The following is a 16,483-nucleotide window of genomic DNA, read 5'->3' on the forward strand; positions in this document are numbered from 1 at the left end:
CAGCACTAGCGGTCGCGGGGTTTCTGTTCGCATTTCCTCTCGGCCCTCCCTTAGGGTCCTCAGCAGGGAACTGATTACATTGGCTAGGGCCCAAGATCTTCTGGGCCATTTGGCGGCCCAGTTGGAAGATCCTTCGGAGTGGCAGATGATTTTCCTGTCGGGATTTCACACCTGGAACAAAGGAGGGACTGGAGCAGCGGAGATGGGTTGAACGGAGGCTAGCACCTTGTGGGTGCCTCGGGGCCACGGCGTTCTGTGCACTTATTGTGCACTGCGCTGGTATGCCGCCGCACTTGTGAGGGGTGCACTGAAAGCGCATGCCTGGTCAGCGTCCAGGAACTCGGGAAGCCCAGAGGGGCTTCTTTGTAAGACCTGACTTAAATGGACATTTTGCAGCAGCTTCCGTAAGTGGAGCGTCCTCTTGTTCGGAGGGCCGGGGTTAGAAATAATCTAACGGGCACGACTGAATATTTCCTGTGAATGTCAGACCCGGCAAGGACGGCAAGCCTGTGCTACCCCGCTCCGATTTACAGTTGAACAAAATGAAGCCTGAGAAAGGGTCCGGGTGCTTTGCGCTGGGAGAGAAAAGGAAGTGGCAACCACTAGTTCAAAATGGAAAAAAACAAAACAACACCTCTGGTCTTGTCGAATTTCAGGAAGGGACAGGATCGGGTTGGTTGGAGATGGCTTCTGGCGGGGAGGTGAAGTCCAGACCCGAGAAACAAAGTTAACGTTTACTGACTACCTACTAAGTGCTAAATCTTTTCGCATTTGTTCTCACTTTGAAGAGTAAAGCCTGTCCCTCCCAGGTTTCCAGTCTTAAGCTGGCTCCGAGAAGGGTCCCGGCTTTGAAGAGTTTTTTAAATTATCCTCTGACCCTGGGTGGCCAGGGAAGGCCCCCAGGGGGGTGCAGCCAAATACACATCCCAGGTAAACTGATTAACCGTGGAAGTGGCGCCGGGTCTGGGTCTATAGCTCCTAGTTTCCCCCTCCCCCTCTCAGGGGAGCCAGACGGCACCCCCTGGGGGAGGAGGGGCAACTGGCTCCGGAGCCTTTCAGGAGGCCCAGAGTGAGATAGCTGGCCTGAAGTATCTCCATACAATGGCAGCTCGAGGTGGGCGTGTTGGGGAGGGGGTGGGGCGCTGTGGCCCCGCATTCTCGGAACTCTTGCGTTCTCTCTGAAACTCTAAGAGCGCACTGTACCCACTGTATGCTAGCCAGTTTGACAATAAATTATATTAGAAATAAATAAAACTTTCTTTAGAACTTATGTTTTAAAACAGGGAGAAATGGTCCCTCCCCATAGTTCTGCTTTTTGAACTTGTGAGAGGGAGTGGAGAGGTTGCTTTCTAACCCCTATCACCTGGAGTCAAAAGAAAGATGGAGGATGCTTTTCTGATCAGGAGAGTTACAACCGCAACAATGTTAAAAATACACACACACACACACACACACACACACTGTGTGAATGCACACAGTGCTTAAATTCTAAAATGTAACCCATACCAGCTAGGAGGGTGCTGAAGTCAGTAATGTTTCCCAAATTAAAGGATCAACAAATGGTAAGCTGACCTCCACGGAGCACCTCATCATGGAGAAGTGTGGCCTGTCTTCCCAGTACTCTGCTCTGTGCCATTGGTTCAGGAGGTCCCACCTGAAGACAGCCCTTGGGTCTGGCCTAGCAGCTGGATTGGCTCGCCTGGACAGAGCCAAGTGTGTTAAATGGTCAAGTCAGGAAAGCTTCCCTGTTATCTTTGTGAGGGAACATGAGGCATGCAGAGCATGTTGGCATGCACATCTTCAGCGTGTTCTGCAGGTGGCACTTACATAAAAGCCAGCTAAGTTAAAAGCAGTGCAAGTAAATAAATATGCTTTTTATATATGTCCCTCCTATCACATGGACCCTCCTGTAAATGCCTGGTAGCTGTCTCAAGGACCAACACTGGCACATTAGCTGATGCTGAGTGATAGGAGCATGGTGATAAGTGATTACTGATTCCATGAGATTTATCGAGAGCTTGCTGTATGGAGCTGCCATTGGACTCTTAAATGGTAATACAGTGTGGTGGTATGGGACAGGCAAGCCTGGATTCCATTCCAGGTACCCTTGTGATCCTGGGCAAGTTACTTACCTCTCAGTTTCCTCTCTTGTTCTATAAAATGTGATAATCATAACTGCTTTCGGTGTTGTCTTAAATTCGAAAAATAAGGCAGTGTTTGTGAAGTAGTTGGTTTTGGCTCCTCGTAAGTGATGGCTATTTTATTAAATAGCTACTCACTATCATGCAGAGGGATGTATTTTTCTGATTTTCTTAGGACTGAGGGGTTTCCCAGGACTTGGGATTTTTAGTGCTAAACCTAGGACAGTCTCCAATAAATGGGGATGGTTGGTCACCCTAAAGACATGAAAATGGGTAAATGACCCAGTAACATGCTGCAGGAATGAGCTGAGAGAAAAGGAGAGAAGACAGAAGTGGTTCTTTCTTCTGTCTAGGAATCTGGAAGTCTTCACCCAAGTGGTGTCATCTGCATTTGGTCTGGAAGGGTAAATAGGAGTTTGCCGGGAAAAGCCAGGCACCTGCTTTTTGAAAAAAAGGAAAAAAGTTATACCCTCATTTGCCATCACATTTTGTGGTACCATGAAATGACCCAACACAGCTTGGTTTTTGTGTAAATAATATATTTACGACCAGAGGTAAAACCACAGAGACTAACTCACTCTTCACCTCAGAAACTGCTTTCAATTTCAATGAAGAGAGAACAGAGAGAACAGCTTTATTTTTTTCATGAGGTATTAATTGCCTCAGTTTTAACAAGAGTTAGTATCTTATGTTGGTTACTGGAAAAGACAAAAATCAAAGTGATGAAAGCTACCAAGGGCCTCAATAAAGACCTGCACTTAGGTTGAAAGGAATTATTCTGCCTTGACGGCAATGTATATGAACTTCAATTCATTCCAAGTTCAATATGAACCTGACCCTGAAACAACTGTTGAAATCATTAATGAGGCTGCATTAATGGAATTATGTGACCTTACTGAGGGCAGGTACAGAGTCTTACTCATATTTAAGTGCCAGGCACATGCTGAGCACTTGGCAAATATTTATTTGAGTAGAGATCTAGGAGGTACTCACCACAGTACTCAGCCCAGGTCAACACACACACACACACACACACACACACAGTGGCTGCTTCAGAGGTCCATTGGAGAGCCTCTGGGTACAGTGAGCAGGGTGGGAGAGGGTTCTGCAACCCTTGTGACCACCTGCGCGCTCCCCCCCCCACCCAAAACTGTTTAGGGAGGAGAAGTCACAGAGTGGTTGAGAGAGAGAGAAGGACCGTGTAAAAATACCTAAAAGGTACTTTAACGTTTAAAGGCCTTTTATTTAACATTGTGTCCCTCCAGGCGAGCGGACATTAGGTTTGGCAAGAACACTTTTTCACACGTGATTGTAGTTGTTGAAATGGAATATGGAATCTGGAATATGACTTATCTTAATAACACCCCCTGGGCACTGAAAGGGCTTAAGGAGGTATGGTGTTGCCATCTGCCAGTGGAGCTGGGCAGGGAATTTCTTGCATTTCAAGGGCTAGGGTCCATTGTTTGTGTGCACATGAGATGGCTAGAGCAGGTGACTGTCTCCTTTTAAAGAACCCAATGAGGGTAGTTATGCAGGTGTATCAATTTTTCAAAACTCATGATGGAAATGTACTATTAAAATGAGCATGGGGGTGCCCAGCTGGCTCAGTCGGAAGAGTCTGTGACTCTTGATCTTGGGGTTGTGGGTTTGAGCCCCATGTGCGATGCAGAGGTTGTTTAAAAATAAAATCTTTAAAATAAAAAATAAAAAAGCAGGAGTACTTTTTTGTATGTACATTATACCACAATAAAGTTGACTTTTATATTAATGCTTGCAAATATTTAAGGCAGAAAGGAGACAATGGGAATTATGTGTAAATATGAGATGAAGTAAATAGCATTGTGGTAGATGTTACTGGAAAGCTGTGAAAATATGTTTTATTATGAAATAATTCCTTTGGGTAATAAAGAAACAAGCAATTATAATATTATCAAAGGATCTCAAAATTGTTAAATAATTTTAAGGGTTAAAAAAATAACACAGTGAAAAAATGTATATCACCCAGTGTTACCTGAATGGTTTCTTTAAAAGCTTTGCCTCATTTGTGGTGTTTCGAGAGTTCGTTTATGATATAGGTTGGTAGGAAACTCTAAAGTGTTTTCTGGATCTTCTGGGGACTGCTTATCAATTAAGCCAGTTTCTTTCAGAGCCAGTTCATTTATGTAGGGAACTTTGTGAGATCAACTCTTAAGTAGCTTGTTTGGCCACAGAATGATTTGTCAGTCTTTGAGAAAACCAAAGTTGTTTAACTTTCCGGTTACCACCCTGAGCAGGTCACTCCGAGTTGGGGCTGGTCTGTGGTGCTAGATTGAGGACCAATTAAATGGGGAAGGTGTGTGTGGGGTGGCCAGGGGTGTGTCACTGCTTCCAGTGAGATCTGTCACCTGCCCAATTGTGTCCCATCAAAAGGTCAGGCCACATTTGCTAGGCACTTTCTTTCTAAGCACTCAGGTGGAATGATGCACAGGAGACAGTTTTAGATAACACTTTCTTCTGTATCCTTTCCTTTTTTTTTTTTTTAAAACTCTAATGAGCTAAGAAAACAAACATACTCAGAGGTGTAGGGAAACAGGAACTCTGATACCTGTGGGTGGGAGTGTAAATTGGTACAACCTTTCTGGAGAGCCCTTGATGGTATCCAACAAATTACAAAGTAGATACCCTTGACCCAGAAATTTAATTTCTAGGAATTTATTCTGCAAATGTACTGGCACAGTTATAGCCCTGTTTGTAATAACAGAAATTGGAAATAACCTAAATGTGCATTATCAGGGGAGTGTTTGTATACATACTGTATGTGCAAACAATAGGATATCACGTAGGCTTTAAAAATTAGGAAATTCATTATGTAATGGTAATAGAGTTGTCTCCAAGAGAAGTACAGGATATGTATATTGCATGTTACTTGTGTAAAAAAAAAAAAAAGGGGGTGGGGGGGAAGAGGTGCCTGAGTGGCTTATTCAGTTAAGTGTCTGACTTTGGCTCAGGTCATGATCTCATGGTTTGTGGGGTTGAGCCCCACACTGGTCTCTGTGCTGACAGCTCAGTGCCTGAGCCTGTTTCATATTCTCTGTCTCCCTCTCACTCTACCCCCCCCTCAAAAATAAACAAACATTAAAAAGAGAAGAAAGGAGTGTATGCATTTGAACATATTTAATTTATCTTTGGAAATATTTGCAAGGAATTTGTAACGTCATTTGCCCATGGAAGGGATAACTGGGTAGGTGAAAGATAAGGGTAGGGAAAGCATTTTTACCACATATGCCTTAGAGCCTTTTGAATTTTTAACCAACTTAACCACTTTGTAATAGTCATTTCTATGCTTCTTTATTAGCCATTTAAATAATAAGAAAATATATTTAAAATATAGGGAAGTTAAAAAAATATAGGGAGGTTAAGGTTAAGTTTCATTTTATTTTTTATTATTAAAAAATGTTTTAATGTTTATTTTTGGAGAGATAGAGAGACAGAACACGAGTGGGGGAGGAGCAGAGAGAGAGGGAGACACAGAATCCGAAGCAGGCTCCAGGCTCTGGGCTGCCAGCACACGGCCCTATCTATGTGAGGCTCGAACCCATGAACTGTGAGATCATCACCTGAGCCAAAGTCAGACGCTTCATGGACTGAGCCACCCAGGCACCCCTAGTTTTATTTCATTTTATTCTTTACCGTCTTAGCCATTTTTAAGTATACAGTTCAGTAGCGTTAAGTATATTCACATCATTGTGAAACAGGTTTTCAGTGAAAACACTTTTCATTTTGCAAAACTGAAACTCTAAACCAATTAAACAACAGCTTTCTATTTCCTCTTCCCCAGCCCCTGGTAACTGCCATTTTAGTTTTTGTATGAATTTGACTACTTTAGGTACCTCATATAAGTGAAATAATATAGTATTCATCTTTTCATGGTTGATTTCACTTGGCATAATGTCCTCAAGGTTCATCCATGTTGTAACATGTCATATGGTTTCCTTCCTTTCTAACACTGAATGATGTATATATCACATTTTTCAATCCATTCATCCACCATGGACACTTGAGTTGTTTCCCTCACTTGTGAATAATGTTGCTGTGAATATTGATGTGAAAATGAACCTTTTGAATTTTGAGCCATGTGAATATATTACCAATTAAAACATATTAAACCAGTTATTAAAGAGACATACAGCATTCATGAATTAACTTCCTGAGAGTCTCTCTCCCTCTTTTTGTCTAAAACAGCGTTCTATATTTAGAGTTATGGATGTCCAGGAAAAGTACTTTATGATATAAATTGTTGTTTATTGAATTTAGCTTTTGGTTTTTGCTCATCCAACAGGAGATTGCTTTACTGAAGGGACAAAAACAAAGCTTATTCCACTCTCAGTAATGTCTCTTGGTAGCAAATCTCAGCAATTGTCAGGCTGGCCTTGGGGGCACATACATAGGTGCTCTTGGCTGGTATGGTAGTTCTCCCTCAGGTTATTTTGGGACTAGAACCAGAAACAACTTTGGCAGTGATAGGGATTATGTTAGAAAAATAAATTACCTTCCCCCCAGGCAAGGTAAGTCTTTTAACCAATTCTTTTCTGCCTGTCCTTTTAAGGAGATTGAGTTGTTCTGAATTTAGAGCTGAAGCCAGTTGCAAATGCATGCTGCTTTTGTTTGCATACGGAAGAGGAAGGTGTGCTGGTTTTTCCATTGCCTTGCTCTTAGCAAAGGGCAATTCTTGCTGGCCTCTGGATACTGCTGCTTTAAGAACTTGAAGGGGCCTTTTTGACACCTGAAAGTATTTGTCTGCTGGTGACTTTTTTGGTCTGCTCATCCTGAATAAGGTGCAGGTGATAAAGCCCTCTCGTGGTTTGGGAATAGGTATCGCTCTGTTCTATTGACCTTCCATGGACCATGACCTGGGCTCATGTAACACATTCCATGAAGGATTATTTAAACATTTTATTGGCTATCTATATAGCTATTTCTTTGTCTCCTTCTAAAGAAAGTAGAGAAGATAATATGAGTGGGATTATAATAGGAATGGCCTCTGATCTCTTTTAATTTGTACCAAATAAATTTACAAGTTTGGATACATTAATGTTTGGAAACTAGTTAATTTTTAGGGACAGTAGCTTATGTCTTGTGCTACATATATGCCTGTAATCTTGCACTATATAAATGCAATTTATGGATAGTGAGTTGGATCCTTTATCAAGGGTAAATGGGGAAGTTGTGATAGGGACTTTTAAGTCCTTGAGAGGGCAGACATAATCTCCATTTTGCAGAAGAGGTAACTGATCCTCAGAAAAATGAAGTAATCTGCCCAAGTTCCCCGTAGCAGTAAGCAACAGTTCTGGCTTAGAATTCAGGTAAGTCCCGCTTCCAGGACTTCCATGTTTTCCTTTCATTTACCTCTTGCATTTGCCAAGATGAGGGCGCTTATCCCTTCAGGACGAGAAGGTGTGTTGTGTTTGAAGGACTCAGATGTTAGTATTTTCTGTGACTTGGTCTCCCCCTGCTCCCTCTCCCCCGTGTAGTTTTTCCTCAATGCTTCTCCAGGTACAACATCTTCTCTAGTGGCTTTCCATCTCATTCTGATACAGCCTACCTTGCACTTGGGGAGTGTTAGGAACCCCTGCCTTGCATCAACTTCCTTTTCAGGCTCCTGATTCTCTTGTGCAGAGAATTGAAGAGACATTTCCCAGAATTCAGACCCTCCAAACTAGAGGATTCTCCTATTCTGGGGCAGGAGTGGGGATTGCTGGCTGCAAAAGAAGAGCAAAACCATATGGCTTTCTCAAAAATCCTTCCCCTTTTAATGGAACCATCTCCAGAACCATCTCCATATTCCCTTTTCTCTGAAGATTCAAATGTATTTGTGGTAGGAGCAGAGAAAGGACAGGAGAAAAGCACTATAGTAATTATGTTTTTAATGAAGATGAGAATAGGGGATAGGGGGATGGATGAGGACAGTGAATAAAACCTCAGGCTGGAAGAGCCCCATGGAGTTGGGCTGAGCTGAACACAGAAGCCGCCAGTGGAAGCCTTCTCATTTCTGGCAGGGGGCCTATGGTTTTATCTATTACTGCTCTGTAATCAGAATTGAGCCAGGATATTCAAGCCTCTTATCTGAATGAAGGGAATTTTGTTTTCTGGTCTTCAGCATTTTGCAGGAGTCCCAAAATTGACTTCATGGCTCAGAGTATCTTTTTTTCTGCCTAAGGAGGAATATAATCCAGACAGGTAAGCCATTCCATTCTTTTAAAGTCATTGAAGAGCTGTTCCAAGTGGATTGTGAGTTTTTCACTCTGTGTTGAATTGTCCCAGATATACTTTATTTTGGTGGATGAGAAATCAAGGAGATCCCACCAGAATTCGGTGGATTGTTAAACCATAGGCGTTGGGATTCCCTAATTGCAGATCTTAAAGCTGAATTTGGTCCTTAAATTATTTTGGAATCTTCCCTTTTTCCTCCCGATTTAAAGCTCCATTTTTACTTCTAGAAATCCAGTCAAACTTTATCACCTCCATTCAGAATTGATCAATAGCCACTGGTGAGCAGGTTAATTATAATCGCAGAATAAACGCTGAAGTCTCAAAGTTCACTACTTTTGCAATGTTTCCAAACCCCTCGGGGACCGTGCCAAGAGACTCTCATTGACCCATTCAGAGCAGGTGTGGGAGTTTGAACCAGGGGCAGACAATCGGATCTGATTCAAGACAACTCAATTTGGTTTCTTATCTGCAGCTTTTCCTATCTTACGAGGTCTGTCATTGCAGATAAAAAAAAGTTCAGTCAATTGAGCTGGGAAATGGCAAGTTATGTTTTCTTCTGATAAAAGTTTTCTGGTTGTTGTTTTATCAGATCAGGTTGAAATTGTATGTTTCTGTCAAGGTCTGCAATGACCTTTTCAGATATTTTATCAGGTATTAGGTGGAGGAACCTTTTTTTTTTCTTTCTTTCTTTCTCTCTTCGACCTAGCAAAGAATGACCTGACTTCCAAGATCATAAATCAAACCTGGTAAAGAGAGGCAATAATACAAGTTACCCCTCGAAATTGACTAGGCGGGGAGAAAACAAACAACAAATAAAACCTTTCCCTAGCATACAGAAAGAACTTAACTTGACCCTAAATAAAGAATGTGGTTCTCACGGAATACACACTTAATAGGAAAATACAGCTGATTTGAAAAAAGCAAATTGTTTTCCAGGTCAAAGTTGGCCTCAGAAAAGCAAATAGTTTTGGTTTTGTTTTGTTTTGTTTTGTTTTTTCAAATAGTATCAGTAAAAATTATCCTTCTTTTATTAAACTCCATGTAATATGGAAAAATGAAAAACTCATATAAACCAGTGCACAAATAGTTTGTAATCTTAGCACCCAGAGATAACCACTGTTAGGCATTAATCCTTGACTTCTTAGTTACCATACATATGCAGGCATGTGTATACGTATATACTTAAACAGTCATAAAAGTTAGTGTTTAGTTATTCCAGCATTGAAGAAAGTTTTTAAAGATCAGTGATCCAGACTGACTCCTCAAGTCAAACCCCTGAAGTAGAGCAACAATGGGAAATTGGTAAAAAGAACTGCTAGCCAATCAAATGGGAGAGCTGTGTGTAAAAACTTAGTTTTTCAGTCTTCTGATTTTTGTGTATAATAAATATGAGCAGTAGCTTTCAACCCATTTTTTAGAAAGGGAAGTCAACGAGGTGAAAGCACATGAGTCTGGCACTAAGGGTCCCTAGGATTCTGTCCTGTGCTCTCTTTTCCTGCTGTACAAGTGTGAACAGCTTACTGTGCCTCTCTCCGCTTGAGTACCTGCATTATAAGACTAAGATATCAGGCCAGGGGAAGGAGTGGTGAGAAGGGCTGCCTCTGGCGCCCTTTGGGGTATTTAAAATCCTGGGTATTACAGCAGCCCCCAGGATAATAGTTCATGTTGACTTTGTCTTTATCATACCAAAGCTATCATAGTAACTCGTAACCTTCCCGAGCTTGCCTGGGCATCAAACTCAAATGCATGCAGTCTCTGTAACATAGGTTTCCATGGTTACCTGCCTCATTTTAAGCAACAGTATCTGTGACATTTGGGGTTTGATGGGCAGTTTTATTTTTTATTATACATAATAAAATACTTAACTACTAAGATGTAAAACAACTTTTGGAAACCATGGGTTAAGTTACCTCAGAGTTGGTCTTAGTTTATTGTTCCTTTGGTTTTGCTTTTCTGTTATTACTAAACCCATGCCCGTGTCTGAGTTTCTAGGAGCCTGTGGAGATCCACAGAAGGTAGGGCTCTATTTCAAACACCAGTGAACCAGCTAGCCGATATTTTTGCCTGCCTCCTGAGAGCAGGGCACTCGTTAGGCATTGGAGTCAAAAGTGAACAAGATGGTCTCTGCATTCCAGCCACTTACAGTGTGGTAGGGAGAGGTAAGAAGTGACTGTGCCCTTTCAGTGTAGGGAGAGCTCTAGTGGAGTAAATCTGGGTTCCCTGGGAGCCCTTAGGGTACCAAAAGTGGCCCTGTCACCTCAGACCAGGCTTCCTGGTGGAGGGAACTCCTGTGTTGTGTCCTAAACAGTGATTAGGGGGGTGCTACATAGCAGGGAAGGATAGTACAAGCTGAGGATGTGTCTGGAGTCTGGCTATTCGGCCATGTAGGTGGGAGGCCAGGAGGCCAGGAAGCCAGGAAGTAGCTGAGGCGTGTAGAGTTCGAACTTGGCCTGGGTGAGAGCAGACTTGAAAGGAAAGCAGCACAGAGGCAGGACCCGAGTAGCATCTTGGATGTATCGCTTCGGTTATAGTGTAGAAAGGTTGAAAATAGTGGCTCTTAGTTTTGTTTTTGCCTCACTGTGGCAAGGTGATGGCTGCCTTCCCTCTGTGTTTTTGCATCCATTCCCAGTTAGAGAAGGAACTCTGATGGGAAGGCGGTACATGCTAGCAGGATGGTTTGGAGGAGTTATGTGTATGTGCGTTAGCAGCAGGGCACAGCATGGCTGTATGGTTTGTGTCTGGGCTGAGGTGGAAAGAAGGGCAAAATGCCAGGCCAGCTCTAGTTCCTAAGCCAGATCCCTCCCTGCCCTGGGAAGAAGGGGGACTAGGCTACTCTGCCCCTGGAGGCGGGGTCCCCACCCTCTTTTGTAATCCCGCCTGCCTGCTTCTGGTATTATCCCTAGAGAAGTGGGTGCCAGGAGTGGCCTCCAATAAGAATATGGATAATTCCACAGAACAACACTGTTTATGCAGGTATGCATCACTAGACCCCATAGGATGGATTAGCCAGAGTACCTCCCAGGAAGTTTAGAGGTGAAGATGAAGATTTTAACTTCAATTCTTGCCTTTTAAACAAATTTTGTAATGTTAAGTTTCAAATGTATGCAGAAGTAGAGGGTCACTGTTCAGCCCTCAGCTTCAACAATATCACCTCATGACAAGCTGTATTTCATCTGTATGCCCCCCCGTTCCCCCCATACTATGTTATTTTGAAGGAAATTCTAGATAACTTATCACTTCATCTATAAATACTTCTGTATGTATCTCTAAAAGATATGATAAAACTTAAAAATACATGTAGCTCCAATGCCAGTATCACTCTGATTTGAATTAACTGTCACTCCTTAATATCATTAACTATCCAGTGTTCAGATTTTCCGCTTGTCTAACTTTCTTAGATTGTTTGCTCAGATCCGGTCCATGTGTTGCCTCTGTTGATATGTCTGTCAAGTTCTTTTAATCTGTACGTTCTCCTTTCATCCTTTCTTCTTTTTCTTATGGTATATTCGCTAAAGAAACTAGGCTCTTCCCGTAGAGTTTTCCCACTCTCCAGCCTAGATTCTGTTGATTGCATTTCCTTCACGACATTTAACATGTTCCTCTGTCCTGGTTTTTTTTGTTTTTGTTTTTTTTTTTCATGTTGAGAGAGCCCGCGCATAAGTTGGGGAGGGGCAGAGAGAGAGAGGAAGAATTCCACTGACAATGTGGAGCCGGAAGCAGGGCTCGAACTCATGAACCTCGAGATCATGACCTGAGCTGAAGTTGGATGCTTAACCAACTGAGCCAGCCAGGCACCCCTCTGCCCTGTTTTTCATGTAAATCTGTAATTGGAAAAATAGTCTTGATCACATTCAGCAGCCATTGATGGACAGTGCCTAAGTCCATGATTCCATTAGTGCTTGCAAAGGGTAACATTCTAATGCTCTCATTCCTTCTTCATTTATTAGCTGGAATATATCTGTAACAACTAAAAAATACTTCAGTTTCCCAATTATTTGGTCACCCTGAGATACAGCTTGTGTCGGAAAGGCAGGATGAATGCTTGTTTCTTTCACTTTACTTTTCAGTGTTCAAAATAATGAATTAGTTCCCTGACCAGTGACTTTTTTTTTTTAGTATTGTTAAGAATTCAGAGATTTAAATGTATATGATGTGTTATAATCCATGTTAGCTAGTGTCCTAATTGATGCTCAGATTTTTCCGTCTTTGCCAGTGGGAACCTGTCTAAATTGGGCTCCTGAGTTCTTTTGACAAAATCGTAGTTTTTTAAAAAATTTTTTTTTAATGTTTATTTATTTTTGAGACAGAGAGAGACAGAGCATGTATGGGGGAGGGTCAGAGAGAGGGAGACACAGAATCTGAAACAGGCTCCAGGCTCTGAGCTGTCAGCACAGAGCCCAACGCGGGGCTCGAACCCAAGGACCGCGGGATCGTGACCTGAGCTGAAGTCGGCCGCTTAACTGACTGAGCCACCCAGGCGCCCCAGACAAAATCGTAGTTTAATCCTTTTGTGCTTTCCATACCACAAAATACTCCAAGCTCTTCTTAGTGTTTTCTCCCCCTAGACCTTGCTGTAGCCATTTCTCTAGGAAGCCCTGGCTCCTTTTAATTTGGACACCACTCCTAGAGCCAGCTCTGCTGGTTGTGCTCTTTGTTATTGGGTTAGTCATTCAGTAGAAAGTTTGGAAAAACTTCCCTCATCCCACCCAAAGATAAGATAAAAAAGTCACGTGTCGGTACCATACTTCGGATTGAAATTAAGGACTAAAAAAAAAGTTTTCACTTCCTTTTATGCATCTTTTTTTTAACCTGTGCTAAAATATACACACCATGAAATTGACCCTTTTAACCATTTTCAAGTGTACAGTTCAGCAGCATTAAGTGCATCCGCATTGCTGTGCAGCTATCATCACCAACCATCTCCAGAACTTCTTCCCCATCTGAAACTGTGTATCCATTCCCCCTGTCTCCAGCCCCTGTGAGCCACCATTCTCCTTTCCCTATGAATTTGATACTAGTTGCCTCATGTAAGTGGACTCATCCAATATTTGTCCTTTTGCGTCTGGTTTATTTCACTTTGCATAATGTTCTCCAGGTTCATCCATGCTGTCGCCTGTGTCAGAATTTCCTTCCTTTAATGGCTGAATCATATCCTATTGTATGTATATACCACATTTTGTTTATCCATTCCTCTATGATGGACACGTGGGTTTCTTCTGCCTTTTGGCCATTGTGAACCAACGCTGCTGTGAACATGGCACGCAAATATCTGTTCAAGTCCCTGTTTTTAGTTCTTTTGGGCAGATACGCAGCAGTGGAATTTCTGGATCATATGGTAATTCCCTATGGTTTGGGGAACGACCATACTGTTTTCCCTGGAAGCTGTAGCTTTTTACATCTTTCATGCATCTTTATAGCTGTAAATCTTTTCATCCACACCAAAAATTACATTCTCAACAACCCAACATCATTTCACATTTGCTTTATTTATGCCACGACATCCACAGAGTCTCAGAAAAAGAACATCGACACTTTGACTGGCAATCTGTTACCGAAACCAGTTATGTCTCTTTGGTCATTCTTTGCCTTTTGACTTCAGGGTTACCTCCAGTGTTTCTAGCTTTTGGCTTTGTGCTCCTCTTCAACTACATGAGCTGTGTTACTCCTGGTAGACTCCCCCTTCCTCTTGCCTCTTGATACAGGGCTCCACCCTAGATGGCCATGTTAAACATTTTGGACGTTATCACCCATATCTCAAAACTTTTCCCAGCACTCTGGCAGCCTGCTTCCATTTTAGGGATTGATAAGGTTGACACAGTTGGGACCAGATATGCAGGGCCTTGAAATCTAGGCAGAGGAGTTTGGGGCTTTATGAATAGAGGGCAAATATATTGAATCAGTAAATTGAGAATACACACAGAGGGGTGTGTGTATATGTGTGCACACACGTGTGTGTGTGTGTGTATGTGTGTGTGTTGGTATGGAGACAAAAAGGTGACTCGGTGAGAAGCTGTCAGAAGTACTCTCTAGCCTGGAGAATGAGTGAGTAGAGGCAAAAGACATGGAAAGAAAGGCAAGAGGAAATCACCAGGCCGAATTGGCTGAAGAAGGGTATGGGGGAAAACAGTGGTCATTACCTTTCTTTTGAGTCTCTATAGCCATAGTTCGAGGAGAAAGAGGTGTGAGAAGTATGCGTAAGCCTACTTCCATGTACCTCGGGGGTGGTCATCTTGAACCCACCTGGAAATTGAATTTGAGTTTGCCTCATTTATTTGGGATTTTGAGCTGTTCTTCCATGTTGTTGTCATAGAGGGTCACTCCTGCTGTATATCCTTTCTGCTTAGCTGATAATCTCCTGCTGGGGGTGGGGGGTGGGGGTGGGAAGGAGGGGACACATAGTAGCATATGGGACACAAGATCAAGGCAGAAATCCTGGATTTGAGGTCTCACATCACTGACCAGTCATGTGGACCAAGTCTAGTCATTCCTTTATTTCTTTGGGGTCTACTTCCCATCAGCAACACATACCATTTTGTTGCTGTTGTTGTTGCTGTTGTTGTTGTTTGCCCAGTACCTTGATTTGCTGGATTGAAAAAGTCAGTAAACTGTTGAGTACAATTCCTCACCCCATAGTCCCATTTAAGCCTCCTTCGTGGCCCAGGGACTGGGGAATCTGATTCATCACTTTCCCCTTCTGCCTGGCAGCCTCTGACTGCTGGGTCAGCCTGGAAAATAAATGGCACTTCTAGGAAGGGCACTGGGCAGGAACTGGGAGTCTCTTATTTGATTGCTTTCCTATGGAGAGAAGAGCAAATTCTGTCTTTCTGGAAAGTCCCTTGGGTTTTACCGCTTAGGCTCAGTAGGTCTTGGTGTTTGACGGGAAGGCCAGGATAATTGGAGCATTTGAACCGAGCTCTTGACTCTGGAGGGGCAGCCTTGCTGTTCTCTGTAATGGTGATGAAGAGCATAGACACCGGAGCCCTGGCACACTGGGAGTGTCACGATGGCTAGCGATTCTTACTCAGCACCTTGGCAACCATGTAGTTATCTGGTGGGCTAATTTTTTTCTTCCTACCCTAATAATTCCCTAATGGCTTTTTATGCAGACAACTTTTTTCTCTTGTTCTCACTCACTTGCCTGTGGAAGAACTGGAAACAAACAAGAATGCAGGTTCGTACTGCCTGTTGGAAGCAAAGAGGGAGCAGAAGGTCGATCTTGTGAATGTGTGAAATCTGGAGTGGGATCTCTCTTTGGAATCTCTGCAGTGGGCTTATCTCTGCAGGCAGCCTTTGATATGTCTCTGGGCAGAACTGTCAGTGTTCAAACAGGGCCAGTGTTCTCCCTGTATCTTATGGTACTATCTTTTTATTTGGATTATAGTTCAGTAGCCTGGAAGTGTTTTCAGGATATACATCATTCATTTTGGGGCCCAAGTTACAATGACATAGTAGATAATAAATGTTCATTATCTGAAAAGACAAAGCCTGGAATTCATCAAAAATTATACGTGTGGACCCTCAGGCTCACATACTCATACCTGCAGGCTGGCCCTACTGAGACTTAGAGTAGGAGGAGAGGAGGCATCCCTGTAAAAGGAATCTGAGAGACAGAAGTCTAGGAATGAGCATGTCCAATTTTATAGGGAGAGGGACCCGGGATGGGTTGGAGGGGAACTGAGGAGTTTGAGGGGTTGTAAGACTCTTGCAAAGGCAGCCAAAACCTAGAAGGCCAGGAGAGAGAAGAGCACAGAAGACCCCAATGGTTTTCTCGGAGCTAACAACAAGGAAACAGAGCACATAGAGGTGCGACCATTATTTTGGATATGGTGGATCTGAAGCCTGAGTGAGGGACATACAGGTGAGATTTCCAGGAGGCAAGTTGTATGAGCTCAAATCTTTGGGGTCATCACTCTTACTGAAGCCTTGGGAACAGGAGAGAGCCCTTGGGTTATTAGGGAGAGTGATAGAGGCAGAGAAGCTCTACTGAAGGCAGGAGGGGAGTGAGGGGCAGTCCAGCATAACAGATGCCAAGAAAGGAAGCTGAAAACATGGTTAGGTGCCCTCCATGTTTTACTTTGTAAAAGCCACCTGGG

The 16,483-nt window shown here is 42.9% G+C and overlaps 1 protein-coding gene across 4 annotated transcripts in view; it reads left to right on the forward strand.

The window, feature by feature from the left end:
- GATA4 (GATA binding protein 4) overlaps positions 1-16,483 on the forward strand; it is an 80,408-nt gene that overhangs the window by 32,045 nt on the left and 31,880 nt on the right. The gene's annotated exons all lie outside the window — the stretch shown is intronic.

This window comes from Neofelis nebulosa, chromosome 3, assembly GCF_028018385.1.
Source record: "Neofelis nebulosa isolate mNeoNeb1 chromosome 3, mNeoNeb1.pri, whole genome shotgun sequence".
Classification (NCBI taxonomy): domain Eukaryota; kingdom Metazoa; phylum Chordata; class Mammalia; order Carnivora; family Felidae; genus Neofelis; species Neofelis nebulosa.